Source organism: Microcaecilia unicolor, chromosome 12 (assembly GCF_901765095.1).
Source record: "Microcaecilia unicolor chromosome 12, aMicUni1.1, whole genome shotgun sequence".
Lineage (NCBI taxonomy): Eukaryota > Metazoa > Chordata > Amphibia > Gymnophiona > Siphonopidae > Microcaecilia > Microcaecilia unicolor.
Window position 1 is genome coordinate 44,084,579 of NC_044042.1, and position 15,953 is coordinate 44,100,531.

A 15,953-nucleotide genomic window follows, 5' to 3' on the forward strand; every position below is an offset into this window, starting at 1 on the left:
TATTGAGGTACAACCAAAGTTGTTTACATTTTTATTATATGCTGGTTATTTCTCTGACCCTAGTGGGCTCACAATCTAAGGGGGTTGTTTACTAAAACTTATCTCAAGTTATTTGCAGCAGGGCCCATTTTATTCCTATGGGCCCTGCTGCAGATAACTTGAGCTAAGCTTTAGTAAACAACTCCCTAAGTTCTTATACCTGGGGCAATGGAAGGATAGATAACTTGCCCAGGGTCAGAAGGAGCTGCAATAGAGATCAAAAATCTATATAAAAAAAAATTAATACAAATATATATTTTTTTTCTGTTAGACTATCTTAGTACATTGCTTGGCTAGCTTTCTGGAGCTGACATTCCCTTCCCTCAGGTCAGAACAGAATGGGCAAAAGAAGATATCACCAGAAAATATAAGTGAATCCCAAAAAGCATTTTCAAGGCTATCTAAGATTTGTTGTCGAATCACAGATAAATGCTGTGAAAAACCACAAAAGAAAAAAAGAAAACATAGCAAGAGAGTCAAATTATCATTTTTTTCAATCTAATCCTGTTTTAATTGTTGCATGCAATTTTAGGGTTGCATAAAAGAAGTTAGGAGCGTAAACAGGGACCATTATCCTCTGCAGATCAGGCAGTGCTCAGATTATCAGGTGGCAGGCCAAGTTTGGAATAAATAACAGGCAAGTAGTTATTTTTCATAATGCATAGTTTGAGTGTTGTAAAGGCTAATGATACAGTAAAATGAGAGATTAAGCAATATTATAACAAAAAATTAAGCCAGGGATTGCACCATTTTGTGGAAGATTCATGGGCTAAGCGAACAACCAAGAATGCTCTCCCTCCACCTCCCCCCCCCCCCCCACACACACACCTACCTTTCTCTTGAGACTGTCATTTGAATGCTTTGCAAAGTTTACATGTTCCACTTATATATTCTGATACTGTCATCTTTCATCTTTGGCTCATACCTGACCTGAAGAACAAGGTTCTGCCTTTAAAAACTTATCAAAAAATATATTTAGGCAAATAAAAAGGTATCACTTTATTTCCTTTCTTTTGCTTTCCTTTGCATTGGATTAACACAACAACCACACTACTTTATCTAACAACCAAGAGGTCATCCTGAATGAACTGTACTACACATGCCATGAATCTGAAACATGTCTTTTAAGCACTAACTGCCAGAAGGAGGATAATGACCTATGTAGGCCTTTCCAATGGTTCTCAACCCAGTCCTCAAGACCAGGGGCGTAGCCAGACACCCAATTTTGGGTGGGCCTGGGCCCAAGATGGGTGGGCAGAAGAACTCCGCCATGTCCCACAAGTGATTTGGTCTCTCCCTCACTCGCCTGCATGCCATATGGTCTCTCAAACATCTCCCCCATCCCCTGCATACCTTTTAAATAGCAGCTTTTTACCGGCAAAGCAGCAACTAATACACACTGCTCAAGTTGACCCCACAGCCTTCCCTCTGATACAACTTCCTGTTTCCGCATAGGCGGAAGTATATCAGAGGGAAGGCTGTGGGGCTGGTTTGAGCAGTATGTATCAGTCGCTACTCACTGCCGGCGAAGATCTGCTATTTACAAGGTATGCAGGAGGAACAGTTGTTGGGAGTTTTCAGCTGCTGGGGCTTGGGGATCCTTGGTATCATAGGTGTGCTGCTACTGGGTGAGCCTGAGCCCAAAATGGATGGGCCTAGGCCCACCCGGGCCCACCCTTGGCTACGCCACTGCTCAAGACACATCCAACCAGTTGGGTTTTCAGGATATCCACAAGGAATGTACAGTACATGAGACAGATTTGCATGTACTGCCTCCCCTATGTGCAGATCTATGTCATGCATATTCATGGTGAATATCCTGAAAACCCAACTGATTGGCTTTGTCATGAGAACTAGGCTGAGAACCACAAACCGATTTGAGTACTATGACAGCCCTTACATTCCAGATGCGATTTATTTTCTACAAACCTATGCCCTTACTTATAAGATGTTAATTATCAAGGTGTGATTGTCTGTTTTCCATAATTAGGAGACTGCTTACTAAAGGGTGGTAAGTGGTTAGCAGCGAGCGCGGTAACTGACAGTGCATACTTATTCGCATGCATATCATATTTTGAGGCTAGAATTGGGAGGATTATGGATGGAGAACGGTCATCAACTACACATTCAGTTAGTGCATGAAATTGTACCATTTGCTGTCATGGCTCCTAATAATGCAGATACAGTTACCACCTTCTCAAGAGGCAGCGATAAGTGCATCCCCACTATTGACGTGCAGTTACCATAGCCCATGTTTGTTAAATAAAAAAAAATGATCCACTGACCAGCATCTACAGTATCAACCCACTCAGCTCCTGATCAGCATCTACCAGTGCCCCGTCAGCAACCAGAAACTCCATCCTCACATGAGCATCACCACCCACCCTCCAATCTCTGTCAGCACCTACTAGGGGTATCTTTGGTAGGAAAGCAAGGAGGAGAGGTTCAGGAGTGATGTCCAGATGCTCCTGCCCCCTTGGTGCCCAGGAGGAAAATGACCCCTAGAGGTGCTCTCATGGTACTACCGTTAGAGGTAAAGCTAACAAATATGGAGAAAAATTGTGCATTAATATCTTCATGGAATATTCAGATCCAAGAGAAATACCTATGTTCAGCTCATCTTGGTTCCCCGGACACACTCTGAGTATTTATCCCCAGATTCAATGAAGTTGTGTGTTCACATTTCTCACTAGCGGAATGATTTGAGTGCATAAATTATAGAATAGGGCCAGTTGTGTGCCTCACTTAATTGGCATTAATAGCCTTTAAATGGTGTTAATTGGCACTAATTTGTAGTTACAAATAACTGCACTTTGGCGCTATTCTATAAACTTAACACATAAATGCTATAGAGTACAACTACAAAGGGGGCGGGGCACATGGGTGAATCAGGGGTGTGTCTTGCAGTTGCACGCATGAGTAATAGAATAGTATTATTACACGCACAACTCTCAACTTTAGGTGCAACCATTTACACCAGCCTTTGACATGGCGTAAGTGCTGACGTCTAAAGTTAGGTTTGCATATGCCGACTTATGCTCTATTTTATAATGACAATTTTGCATGCAATTGCTGTTATACTTAGCGCCCATATTTTTGCACCTAATTTTTGGTGCCCTTTATTGAATCTATCCCTTGGTGTCAGACACTGAAAGGTCGATTCTATAACCTAGACACCCACATCCTTTAATTTTTAGATTAGTAGCATTTACATGCATATGTGCTCACTTAACCACATAAGTGCTAAGTGGGGCACTATATTGCAAATACCTGCTTAGTTTTCATAATGTGTATTTGCAATGGGGGTGCACATAGGGACAGAGCATGGGCAACACATAGGCAGGACTCCCACTTATATGCATAATTCAGATACTGTAAATTATGTCAATCCTTGCTATATTTAGCAGGGGCGGACTGACAGGGATCTGGACAACCAGGCAATAAGAGGGTCCTGAGCCCCCCGCCCTTGGGTCCCACATCTCTCTCCCTCCCCAGATCCAACATCCTTCTCCCCTGGTGCAACATCTGCCCCTCTCATTCCTTCTCCTTCCCCTCGATGTGCCATCTCTACCCCCCTCCACAGTTCCACCATCACTGTCCCCCTCTGCAGCTCCACCATCTCTGCACCCTTCCCTCCCATTTTGGAGCTGGACATGAACTACGTGGGATTAAGAAGAATGGCTTCCTTAATCCCTCATATAAAGCCATTGCTGAAAACACGTATGTGCTTTTGAGCAGGTGTAAATTTCACCACGGAAAATTTTCTCCATACACCTATTCCTTTTGTGAAATGAGGAATATGGATGTTGGGGGTCCATATTCAAAAGGGTTTAATTGGGTATGGAAGGCATCTGCCCAGCTAAACCCTGCTGAACTGGCAGGCTGAGTCTAACCCCTCAATACTAAGGTCAGGTGGTACCATTTTGGAAGTTGTAGCTGCCAGGGAAAGAGAGAATGGGGGTATCTCCTGCCCTCAATGTGCCCCAGACCCCTAGAAGGAATTTCAGTCAAATGAAGGGGGGGGGGGGGGTTAAAGGGTATAGCTTCTTATGGATTATTTTTAACTATATTCCCTAGGTCAAAGCTGGGGGTGAGGTTTTAGCTGCTGCTCAATCACCAATGATCTTTTTTGGGGGGTTGGAGGGAGGGGGGGCCTTTGATTTGTATCATGTGGCTCTTTTATATCCAACTACTGTCTCATAAGATCAGCTTTAGAAAGTTCTGGCCTCACAACCATGCATTTTGAACATGCTTGCACTGTTGACCTTAAGGAACATTAGCATGGATGGCATAGACAGTATGATGGAACAGGGACAAGATTGATTTGTCTAGGGCACCCAGTACCTTTCCAGGAATAACATGTGTAGAATGTTTGTACGTTTGGGAAGCTTGCCAGTGCCCTTGGCCTGGATTGGCCGCTGTCGTGGACAGGATGCTGGGCTCAATGGACCCTTGGTCTTTTCCCAGTGTGGCATTACTTATGTACTTATGATCAACCATTAGCACAGGTAGTGATGTGCTTATATCATACACTGATATTTAACTCATTTCTTGATAACAGAATAGTAGTGTATGATCTGTGTGAAGTACAGTCTGTGTCCTGAAAAGAGCAAGGAGAGATCAAGAACAAGCATGCATATTCTATATCACATTCATATCACATGCTATGAGTGTATCTCAGAGGAGGAGGGGACGACACCTTAAGGTTGATAGCAAGTAAAATGTTGTCAGTTTCAACATTGTTGGAGTGTTGGTTTAATCAAGTATCAATAAATGTGACCAAAATTATAAACCACTTTGCAAGATTGCATTAAATAGAACTGTCTATACATGGTTGACATTGTGGCACATTGTCGACTACCCTATTTGTGATGCCAATATTTGATCATGAAGGAGGGTAACCTGCACGGAGTGGCAGGTGCGGCTTTGACTTCCTTGTTGGGTGGGCTGGATGGACCATCTGGATCTTTATTTGCCAGAATTTACTATGTTATGTTATAACATATTTTATTGGTGTATGGATCCTTACAGGACTCACTAGTCCAGTAAGCTCCAGCAATCAGGCCCATACCAAGTCAGAGTAGAAAAGAGGCAATGGTTACAGCATTCCCCTACTGGAATGGCTGCAATGGTGTTGCCTACCCCTACATAAGTCAGAGACCCTACAGTGTATGTGTGGACTGCTTCTGGTGGATTTCTGTGGGTCTATTGAGAAATGTAGAGGCTCTGCCCTTGGGCCTATTTAATTTGTGTGAAGTCTTGTGTGAAGTCTCCTTTGAATTGTGAAGTGAATGTTATAAGATTGAGGTGTAACCCACCCCTCTGCCTGCTATTTGGTTAAGGAGTGGAGTAGCTGCTTAATTCTTGGAAGTTGAAGGGACAGGAATAAAAGCCCATCTCAGGAGCAGCACTACAGGAGGAGGTACAGTGTAGGAGATTACTCCTAAAGGGAAGAATCTCTGTGGGAGTGAATCCCAGAAAGGAGGGGGAAAATGGTGTGGTCGACTCATGAGGTTTGCTCTAGAACCCTGGAAGCCTTTTAATCCAAACAATCTAAAGACTATTGAAAGGATCACAGACACAGACAGAGGAAGTGTGTGGAGCATTACACTCTTTATTCAATACTGTGCATCCTCAGGACACAAAGACCACTTCAAAGCAATATTTGTTTTGCACTTTGCCAAGGCCTTAAAGGGAAATTCCTTTCTTGGAGAGAACCTGTCCCCGTAGATAAGAGTGTGCATACATGGAGCAAGAGAGGGGAGAGGACGATGAGCTCAGTCTTGGACATGTCCACCTGAAACTGAACATGTCCAAGACTGAGCTCATCGTCTTTCCACCAAAACCCACTTCTCCTCTTCCTCCACTTTCTATCTCAGTTGATAACACCCTCATCCTCCCGTCTCATCTGCCCGCAACCTCGGAGTCATCTTCGACTCCTTCCTCTCCTTCTCGGCATACATCCAGCAGATAGCCAAGACCTGTCGCTTCTTCCACTTCAACATCAGCAAAATTCGCCCTTTCCTCTCTGAACACACCACCCGAACTCTCATCCACGCTCTCATTACCTCTCGCCTTGACTACTGCAACTTACTCCTCACCGGACTCCCACTTAGCCATCTATCCCCCCTTCAATCTGTTCAGAACTCTGCTGCACGTCTTATATTCCACCAGAACCGATATACTCATATCACCCCTCTTCTCAGGTCACTTCACTGGCTTCCAATCCGATACCGCATTCAGTTCAAGCTTCTCCTTCTTACCTACAAATGTACTCAATCTGCTGCCCCTCACTACCTCTCTACCCTCATCTCCCCTTATGTTCCCACCTGAAACCTCCGTTCACAGGACAAATCCCTCCTCTCAGTACCCTTCTCCACCACTGCCAACTCCAGGCTCCACCCATTCTGCCTCGCCTCACCCTATGCCTGGAACAACCTTCCTGAGCCCTTACGTCAAGCTCCCTCCCTTCCCATCTTCAAGTCTCTGCTTAAAGCCCACCTCTTCAATGCTGCCTTCGGCACCTAACTCTTACCTTCAGGATATCTAGACTGCCCCAATTTGACTGCCCCTATCGAATTGACTACTCACTTGTCCTTTAGATTGTAAGCTCTTTGAGCAGGGCCTGTCCTTTTATGTTAAATTGTACAGCGCTGCATAACCCTAGTAGCGCTTTAGAAATGTTAAGTAGTAGTAGTAAGTGTGCTGTGAGAGCCCTGGGGTGCAAATCCATGATGCACAACCCTGTGACCAGGACATCCTCCTTCCATCGGTAAATATTTAATGAACGAACATAGCCAGTGCTACGCTGAGAAATCATATTTCCACTCAGTATTCAAGTGAGAGGCTCCTGCCTTCTTAAATTGCTTAGGGCTGCCCAACTGCCAGTATTCAGTGGCATTTAAATGGGCAGCCACATTTAAAGTAGGTAGGTCGGGGCAGTACATGGGGTGGAGTTCAGGAGGAGCTTGCAGTTATGCGGGTGGCAGCATTATTGAGCGCCATCACCTGCATAGCTAACTGGGCACATTTAGGACAGTTTCAAAGCTATCCTAAATTCACCCAGTTAGTTTTGTCGGCCCTGGCTGAATATCGGTCGGGACACATATAACATGGTCCAGTCCTTCCAATCTCCCCTCCCCCAGAATGTCTTCCTCTTCCAAACCCTTTCCCACCTACCTAAAACAGCCCCCTCCTTCTGATCCACGTCCCCTAATCTCCCCTCCCCCTGGCAAGGATCAACCCCCACCACAGGACATATCAAAGATCCCTGGTAGTCCAGTGAGGTTGATGGAAGCAGGAGTGAACGCCAGTCACTTCTTCCCCTATCTCCGGCAGCTAGGATAACCACAATTAGGTCTGGATATTCAGTGTCAATGCCCAGATATGGCCTGGCACTGAATCTCGAGGACTAATTTAGCTGACGACAGTCAGCGTTTAAAAACATACTGACCACCACCAGCTGAATATTGATGTGACTTATGTTTAACCTAGGGTGGTCTGGGGACAGAATCTGGACAGAGCCAGGAGTTAAAAGCAATGATCAGTCCACTATCCAGACAACTATCCAGATAAAGTTAGGAGAGCAAAAAGGTACATCATAGCACTAATATCCAGGCATTTTAAAAAACACTAACCACCATGGGCTGAATATCGACCCATGTGTTTCTAACTATTAATACTGCAGAAAGGTTTCAGGAGAAACAAAGAAACCTTCAGAAATATATATGCACATTAGTTGTCTTCACTTGTTTTGCTTTTTGACTGGAATTGTTGATGTTACCTTGAAATATTCTTTGAGTGTTCTAGGACAAATGGGCTGTGTGTTATAGATAGATAGCTGTAGATTTATGAGAGAGATGGAGAATGAGGAAGATATCACTGCAAAGAACTAGTTCTGAGGGTGGAGAACACTGCCTCACCTCTCAATAGCTTTTCAGTTATCTCATACCATCCGAGTTTGTTTTAGTACCTGGTTTCAGGTGGCCCCTTCCAGCTGTGTGAAGTGATGGTAGCATGCCCTTCTTATGGAGCTGCTCCATTCTTTCTTCAAGTCCATAGTCACCTACCAGATATACACTGGGGATTTATGCACTGAAAACATTTTCAAAATTATAGTAAAAAAATTCAGAACTATGCACAAAAAATTCAACCTAAATTATGCAAAAGTAATTGCTTTACCCCAGTGGTTCCCAAACCTGGTCTTGGAGGCACCCCAGCAAGTCAGATCTTCAGGATATCCACAATTAATTTTTATGAGAGAAATTTTCATGCACTGCCTCCACTGCAGGCAAATCTCTCTCATGAATATTCATTGTACATATCCTGAAACCTGACTGGCTGGGGTGCCTCCAGGACTAGGTTTGGAAACCACAGTCCTAAACCATTATTAAGGTAGACCAGAAAATATGCTGCTTATCTCTGAAGGTAGGTAGCATGTTACTTTTTGGAATTCTGCCAGATACTTGTGACCTAGCCTGGCCAGTGTTAAAAGCAGGATACTGGGCTAGAAGGACCTTTGGTTTGACTCAGATTTGCAATTCTTATGCTCTTATTATTTTTGCGTATTTTTAAAGAAGTTGTAAATTTTAAATATTCCTAACAATCCTCTTGACAAAATCAAGACCAGTTGCCTCAGTCCCTTTGTTTGTCAAAGTTTTAGAGGGCCTAGTAATCAAGCAACTTATATCATACCGATCTCATTTCTCACTATTACACATGTCACAATCCGGATTCAGGCCCACTTATAGCACAGAAACAGTGCTTACCACTCTTATAGCCAAACTCAAAAGATTGGTGAGTTCTGGAAAGAAAATTATCCTACAATTTGATATGCCAAGTGTCTTTGATGTCATCAGTCACAAAATACTACTGTAACTACTAGAAGATATAGGTATTTGTGGAGCAGTTTACAATTGGTTCGAAGGTCTTCTAAAATCTAGGACATATCAAGTTAAGATGTCTGGTACTACATCTCTAGTGTTGACCTCTAATTGCAGCATATCTCAGGGTTCTCCTATGTCACCCATCCCCTTTAATATCATTATGGAACCACTAGGCCGATTCCTGGAAGCCAAGGGACTTAATTCACTTATGTATGCTGATGATGTCACCATCTAAGTTCCCTTTGAAAATCAAGTGAAGGATATCCTACCTACTATCAAGAAGATCTTGGATCTGATGGAAAATTGGCATCCATCTTCCTCCTTAAATTCAATAGAGACAAAACTAAGTTCCTAATTGTGTCAAATTATTATAGCCCACCAAAACTTAACAGTATCACTATTATCATGTTTAGCATGTTTTATCATTATCATGCTACCCAAGATCCTCTGTAATACTAAATGTTTATTTTCTTATATATTTCCACCATTCATGATGTATTGTAAGCCACATTGAGCCTGCAAAGAGGTGGGAAAATGTGGGATACAAATGCAATAAATAAATAAATAAATAATCACACCACCTATCCACTGGAGTCAAAGCTTAAATTATTGACCAATTCTTAAATTGTGAGAAACAGGTTCACCCTGTGGTCACTAAAGCTTTCAAGACCCTTTGGAGATAGAAAAGAATCAGGTTTATTTGAGTGTAATAACACTGCATAAGTATGTTGAGGGGTGACTGTGCAGGGAGGTGTGCTACTCTGGGGTGTGTGAGTTTGGGTTAGTGTCGGTGGGGGGTGGGCTATTCTGGAGTGTGTAATTGAGGTTGTTTTGCTCAGGGGTGTGTGAGAACGGGTGAATGTGAGCAGGGTGTTTTGCTGAGTGCTCTATTAGAATGGATGAGTGTGAGTGGGGGGGGGTGAGAATGGCTGAGTATGACTGGGATGTTTTTGCTGAGGGGTGTGTGAGAAAGGGTGACATTGATATTGAGTAATACTCTCTTAAAACTAGAAAATGTGGAGACTGGATTCCTGCCTAGCACTAACTTTTCTTTTCCGATCAATTTGTTTAGGTTGATTTTCTTAATTAGTTGGGGTTTTTTTTTTCAATCTAGCAAGTGCCTGCCATTTGGCTTTCACCATTTTCCTGTCAAAACACAACCTTCTTTTCAAGGGCATATTGAAAGTCAGTTTCCCACCCTTTTCGAGGAATGTTCCCCTGGTGGGGTAGTGAATTCATGCATACACACACACTTCCCAGCCTTACCCAAATACTTTCTCCCTACCCTGTTCCCACCAGTCTTTGAACCTTCCTTGTACTGAAATTGGTAGGGAAGAGGGTATTAGAGAATGATAGGGACAACTGCACATCTGCTGCCGGTATTTCTCCCCACCAATCTCTGGACCCTCAACCTGTTACAGATCTTGTAAAGTTTCAGATGCAGTATAAGACCTGGCAGCTTGTAGCAGTATTTAAGATGTGATGGGAGGTTTAGGGTAGCAATGCCAGCTTGATATTTTAGACATCTGCTATAGCTGTTGGCATAGTTTAGGCCATGATGTGGAAATAGGGTTGATGAATATTGCTTGTAATTTAGATTTCATTTCAACCCATAAACCATTTAGTAGTTTGTTTAAAGATAAGATATATAATGCTAATAAATGCATAGAAATAAATGTGGGGCGTGCACCTATTCACTCTAGACCCAACTTCTGATTTCTGCAGTTCCATCCAGACATCAATTCCACAGCAGGGGCCAAATTCAATGTTACTTTTTGTAGGGATTGCAGGAAAGCAGGGGTCCTGACTGATGGCCTGCCAATCTAATCAGCACAAGCTAATTAACTTGTTACCTTCTTAATTGGCCCTTAAAACACAGACATAGGTTAGTGGTAAATAGAGCTCAGTCTGAGGAAAGAGATGTCACCAGTGGTGTGCCACAAGATTTAGTTCTGGGTCCGCTTCTTTTTAACATTTTTATAAGTGATATTGCAGAAGGGCTGTCCCAAGCAACAATGCTGGTATTTTGTAAAGGCAAGCAGGTGCTTGTCTTTGTAAAACAGTATGTACATAGGCCCCCCTGTAGGCACTTACGCATGGCTCCCTGTTATAAAATTACTGTTACACTCCTACCTTGTACTCCTGGCGGCGGCCATCTTGGGAGGATTATCTGTGAGGTAACCATCTTTGGAGGATCGTCTGAGAAGCAGCCATCTTGGAAGGCTCATCAGGGAGGCAGCCATATTGAACAGCTTCCTCATGGGCGTGCCCAATGAGATCCCTTGCCTCGCAGCTGGGACCGGGATCCTCTGATGGGAGGCCTACTTAAGAGCAGGTCTGTGCTATCATCTTTGCTTCAGCTTCTTTCTGTTTAGAAGTCTGGTGCATTGGATTGTGTTTCTCTCTACCTGATTGTTGGACCTGATCTTGCTTTGCCTAGCCGCCTGCCCTGACCTTGGATGGGACCTGACCCTGCCCTGCTTTGCTGACTGCCTGGTCTTGTGTAGCGGTCGCTGCTTGTCTGTTCCTGTCTCTTCTGCCTGCCATTGCCGTCGGCTGTCTGACCCTGTTTGGAATCGGAAGTCCTGGTGGCCACCTGCACCTGGGGGTTCAACTCCTGGGGAACGGTGGTCACTCCCAGGTGAAGCTGGGGTTGTTCGGCTGCCAGACCAAGTGCGGCATAACTCTTCTGTACTGTGCTCAGTCAGGGCAAAAGGGCTCACTACCAAGGATTGCAACAATTACCTCCTAAGGGGTCATTCTCAAAAGGTCACCTAAGTTTGGGTGCTGCGTGCGGATTCTGTAACAGCAAGCGTAAGTCCGCAGTTATGTGCCAAACTTTAGGTACAAGCAAGTAGGCTACCCAAATGGCTGGGGTAAGTGCCTTCGCCTAACTGTAGGTACTAACATGCAGAACTAATTGCTAGACATGCCCTGATCTGCTCATGCCCCTCCCAGGTCCACGCCCCCTTGCATTTGTGCGCTCTGGAATTTGTGTGCACAATTCCCCTTTTCCTTCCCCATGTTCATCTTCATCTCTTCCCTTTACTTACCCTCACCTCTGTTATCTTCTTTTTCTTTTTTTGTTCCTTTTCTTTCTTTCTTTCTTTTTCTTTGTTTCATTTCTCCATTCTTAGCCGCTTATTTCTCCTTTTTTTTTTCTTTTTTTGGTTCCCTTTTTTCATTTCCCTTTCTCTTTTTCCCTTCTTAACCCCCTCCTTCCCCCTTCCCATTCCACCCTTTCCTTTTCCCTGACCTTGCCTTTTCCTCCTCTCTCTTTGTTTTTTCTTAAGGTCTCTTTTTTGTTTTCACAGGTTCTCTCCCCCCCTTCCCCCTTTTCTCCCTTTTCTTTCTTTCCTTTTCTCCTTCCCTCTTTTTTATTCATCCTTCCAAGTTTCCCTTCCTTTTTCCTCTGTCCCTTCCCCTCCTCTGTTTTTGTCCTTTTATGAAGGACAGTAGTCCGTTTTTAAAAATATCTTTCGTGTTTCTTACATACCATCAACAGTTATTGGATTTGTTAGTATTATATTTCCTCCCCTCATTCACTGGTTTGGACCAATACATTAGGGGGATATTCAATATCATTTCTATTTATAATTCTTTGCAGTTATTAATATGTGCATGGTCATGCTGATTTTTCAGAATGAGGCTGTGCTATTAAGAACGCTTTTTGAGCGCAGATGCTCTAATTTCCTGTCCAATCTGCTGAGACACAGGCGTTGCTTTTGAGCTATATTTCAGATGGTATGCAATTTGTAATAATGTTTATTGTTTTCTGTAAAGAAGCCGTATGGCCATTTTGCATTTTTGAAAGCCGATGGTAAATATAACATAGTTACATTTTGACTAACTTATCTTGCTGGTTGCTTTACTCCTAGATATGTTTGAATTTACTGCTCACTATAACCTGTGCTTAATCTTCACTTTTTTTTACAATTTCAATGTGTTTTGCCATAGTTTTTTTTAAAGTGTTTTAAGGCTTTTTCTGTTTGTGATTTATTGTTCTAAATAAACAAGGGAGCCTTCACGACAATGTGGCTCACATATGTCATCTATTGCTTTTAAACATGTGGTTCACATACATTGTTTAAGTTTTCAGCTGGGTTTTGTTTTCCAGCAATTCTGTAACAACTTTTTATTTCTTTTCTTTACAACTTACTGATTCTGCTTTATTGAGGGTCTCAACATTGCCAGCTACGGTGTGTTTGCTTTACACATCTGGTGCTCCAGCGATTGCTCGTTTACCTATGGGCGTTTCTGAATAACCACTGATAAAGGAGGTTTTTATTAAATTTGCTTTTTATAGCTACTTTTTCCATGGCTGCCCAATTCTGCACTCTTCTACAGTTCTTCGATCATTCATTTTCATGTGTTTTAAATAATTCATGCTTTTGATAGCTCGCAACTATTGTACAAGGGCTGTTTTTTCAATGTGCCCATCCTATATAATAATTCTCACCTCCAACGTTCTATGCTTGGGACCGTGGCTTCCTGGCTGCAAGTGGTCTGCGAGGCAGACACGCACGGACGTCACTGATGTCAACACAGCTGATTCCAAGGCAAGGGGAGGAGTAGGGAAACACGCGCAGCATGTTTCCCTACTCCTCCTACTGCCTCAGAATCAGCTGTCACCCCCCCGCGCTACGGCCCTCTCAAATCCCACCCCCTCCTGCGAACCTGTCGATCCCCCCCGGAACGCCGAAAACCGCACCCCCCCTCCTGCCGCTGTTGTGCACTACCTTCGGGTGGGTTCCTCAATCATCTTCTCAGAGTTTAACTGTGCGTCTGACGTCAGACGCATGCAGAGGAACTTCCAGACAAGATGATTGAAGAACCTACGGGAAGGGAAGAACAACACGGCGGCGGTGGTGGCAGTTTTCGCTCACACGGGGGGAACGACAGGTTCGCGGAAGAGGAGGTTCGAGGGGGCCATAGCACGGGGGGGGGGGGGGGGGGGAATTGCCTGCCTAAGGCCCGTTTCCTTGCCTACAGAAACGGGCCTTTTTTACTACTGTCTAAATGTTTGTTACCTTTATGTCATATTTCATGGTTTAAATTATTTTTATATATATACCTCTTTGGTTAAATTTATGTTCATTACACATGAAGTACCTTGTAAAATATATACATGTATATCTTTGTGCATTCTGTTTGTATTTTTCATTTTTGGTTTCAATTACATACAAAATATTATCTATATCTATATCTGTATCTCTATATATTGCTCCATGATATGTAATCATTGTCTTTCATTCTTATTGCTGTTACGATTGCACTGTATTGATTTTATCAGCTACCTTTGTTTTTATGCACGTTTGTAATTTTTTATCTATACGTTTGATTCTTTTTTATATGTTTATTTGTTTTCATGTAGATTATTTGACTTCTGAAGCAGGCGTGTGTACGCTGAAACACGGCTCTGTGTCGAATCTGAGTCCTTGGGTATTGTAACCAATAATGAGTTTTCTACAACTGGTGTTTTCATAAACTTAAACAGTCTATCTTCAAAAGCCTCATTTGGATTTTATTGGAAGGCTGTTTGTGCACCCCTACTCCCTCTTGAAAATAGAAAAGAGGTATTTTTATAGCTATGGTAAAAATGACCTTAGTGTACAGAAAAGTCCCACATAAGGGCTCATTAAGACCAATTTTTACTGCAGCTTAGTAAAAGAATCTCTAAGTTACATGCATAACTGACCTTATCCTATAAATTGTGCTCTAGTTGCAAAGTTGGCCATGCAACTTTATAGAATAAGGTGGATAGAGGGTAATTTTATAAACCTTTCTTCATAAATAAAAGTCCTCATAAAATTAGGTCATGCTTAAAAGTATGCATGAAGCAAGCTGGCATATATTTGTACCATAGGCATGTTATGCTATGTTATGAGGGACTTATCTTCTGCCAACTTTCTAATATAAGACTCAAGGCGAGTTACATTCAATTTAATATTAAAAAAAAAACCTGACAACAAACATCAGGAATTCCACAATTTCAAGAAAGTAACATAATAAAAAGCAAATATTAGAACTCCCCAAGCCTAACAAACAAATATGTTTTTAAGGCTTTGCAAACTAGAAGATAATTCCCCAGTGAGCGTAATTCAAGAGGAATATTATTCCAATAGTGAACAGCTAAGAAAAAAAAAAGATTGAGGACAAGTAGCTCTAAACTGGAGATTTTTTTTGTTCATTTTTTGTTGAAGGGAAAGCTAACAATAAGTAATTACATCTTCTAGAGATTGTCCTAGATTTTAACACAGTCACCAAAGGAGATCCTTTTTAAGGCACTTTACCTTCAATTCTAAACAAAGTGCCTTAAAAAGGACCTGAGTCCTTACAGACAGTCAATACAATGTTTCCAACAAAGGACCTATATGATCCATCCGAGTTTTCTGAAAGATAAGCTTAGCGGCTAAATTCTGAATCATTTGAATTCTATCTAGAAAGTTGCTTGGAGAACAGACCCAAATATAATGAGTTTCCATAATCTAAAAGTGATAAAATAGTTAGTTGTACAATGCATGCTCAAGTTAGGATTGTGGGTGGAGCTTCGGTGAAGTCCTAATTTGCATGCATACATTATAAGAAATATTTTATGTGCTAATGTTTACACCTGATCCTGAGGAGGTGTAAATATCAGCATCCACAATGTAGGCACTATTTCTGCAGAATTATTCTTAGTATTTTATAATGACTAAAGGGTTAGTGTGCAAGAACAGGCCACTGCATAAATGCATGAAAGCATTTTGCAGTATTTTGCCTGTTTGCGCATGTTACCTACTTTTTAAAAATATTTTTCTGAGAGGGCGTGTCATGTCTGGAGAATGTGCGTTCTTGTGGTATCCAGCTAGTGCGTTAGGATAAGCATGTGCTAACTGGATGAAGCAGAGTTAACTTTAAAAAAGGAGACTATGATAAAATGAGAAGAACGGTAAAAAAAAAACTTAGGGAGGCAACTGAGAGAGTAAAAACTGTACAACAGGCGTGGACGCTGTTCAAAAATACCATCCTGGAGGCCCAGGCCATACA

At 42.4% G+C, this 15,953-nt stretch overlaps 1 protein-coding gene across 4 annotated transcripts in view; it reads right to left on the minus strand.

Moving 5' to 3' along the window:
• LOC115481971 (NXPE family member 2-like) overlaps positions 1 to 15,953 on the minus strand; it is an 86,933-nt gene that overhangs the window by 41,209 nt on the left and 29,771 nt on the right. The window contains exon 1 of one of the 4 annotated variants that reach the window (XM_030221479.1): positions 872 to 947. The exons of the other annotated variants lie outside the window; for them this stretch is intronic. The gene's annotated coding sequence lies outside the window, so the exon portion shown is untranslated. Of the gene's footprint in view, positions 1 to 871; positions 948 to 15,953 lie in introns of those variants that run through there. 4 annotated transcript variants of the gene reach the window in all.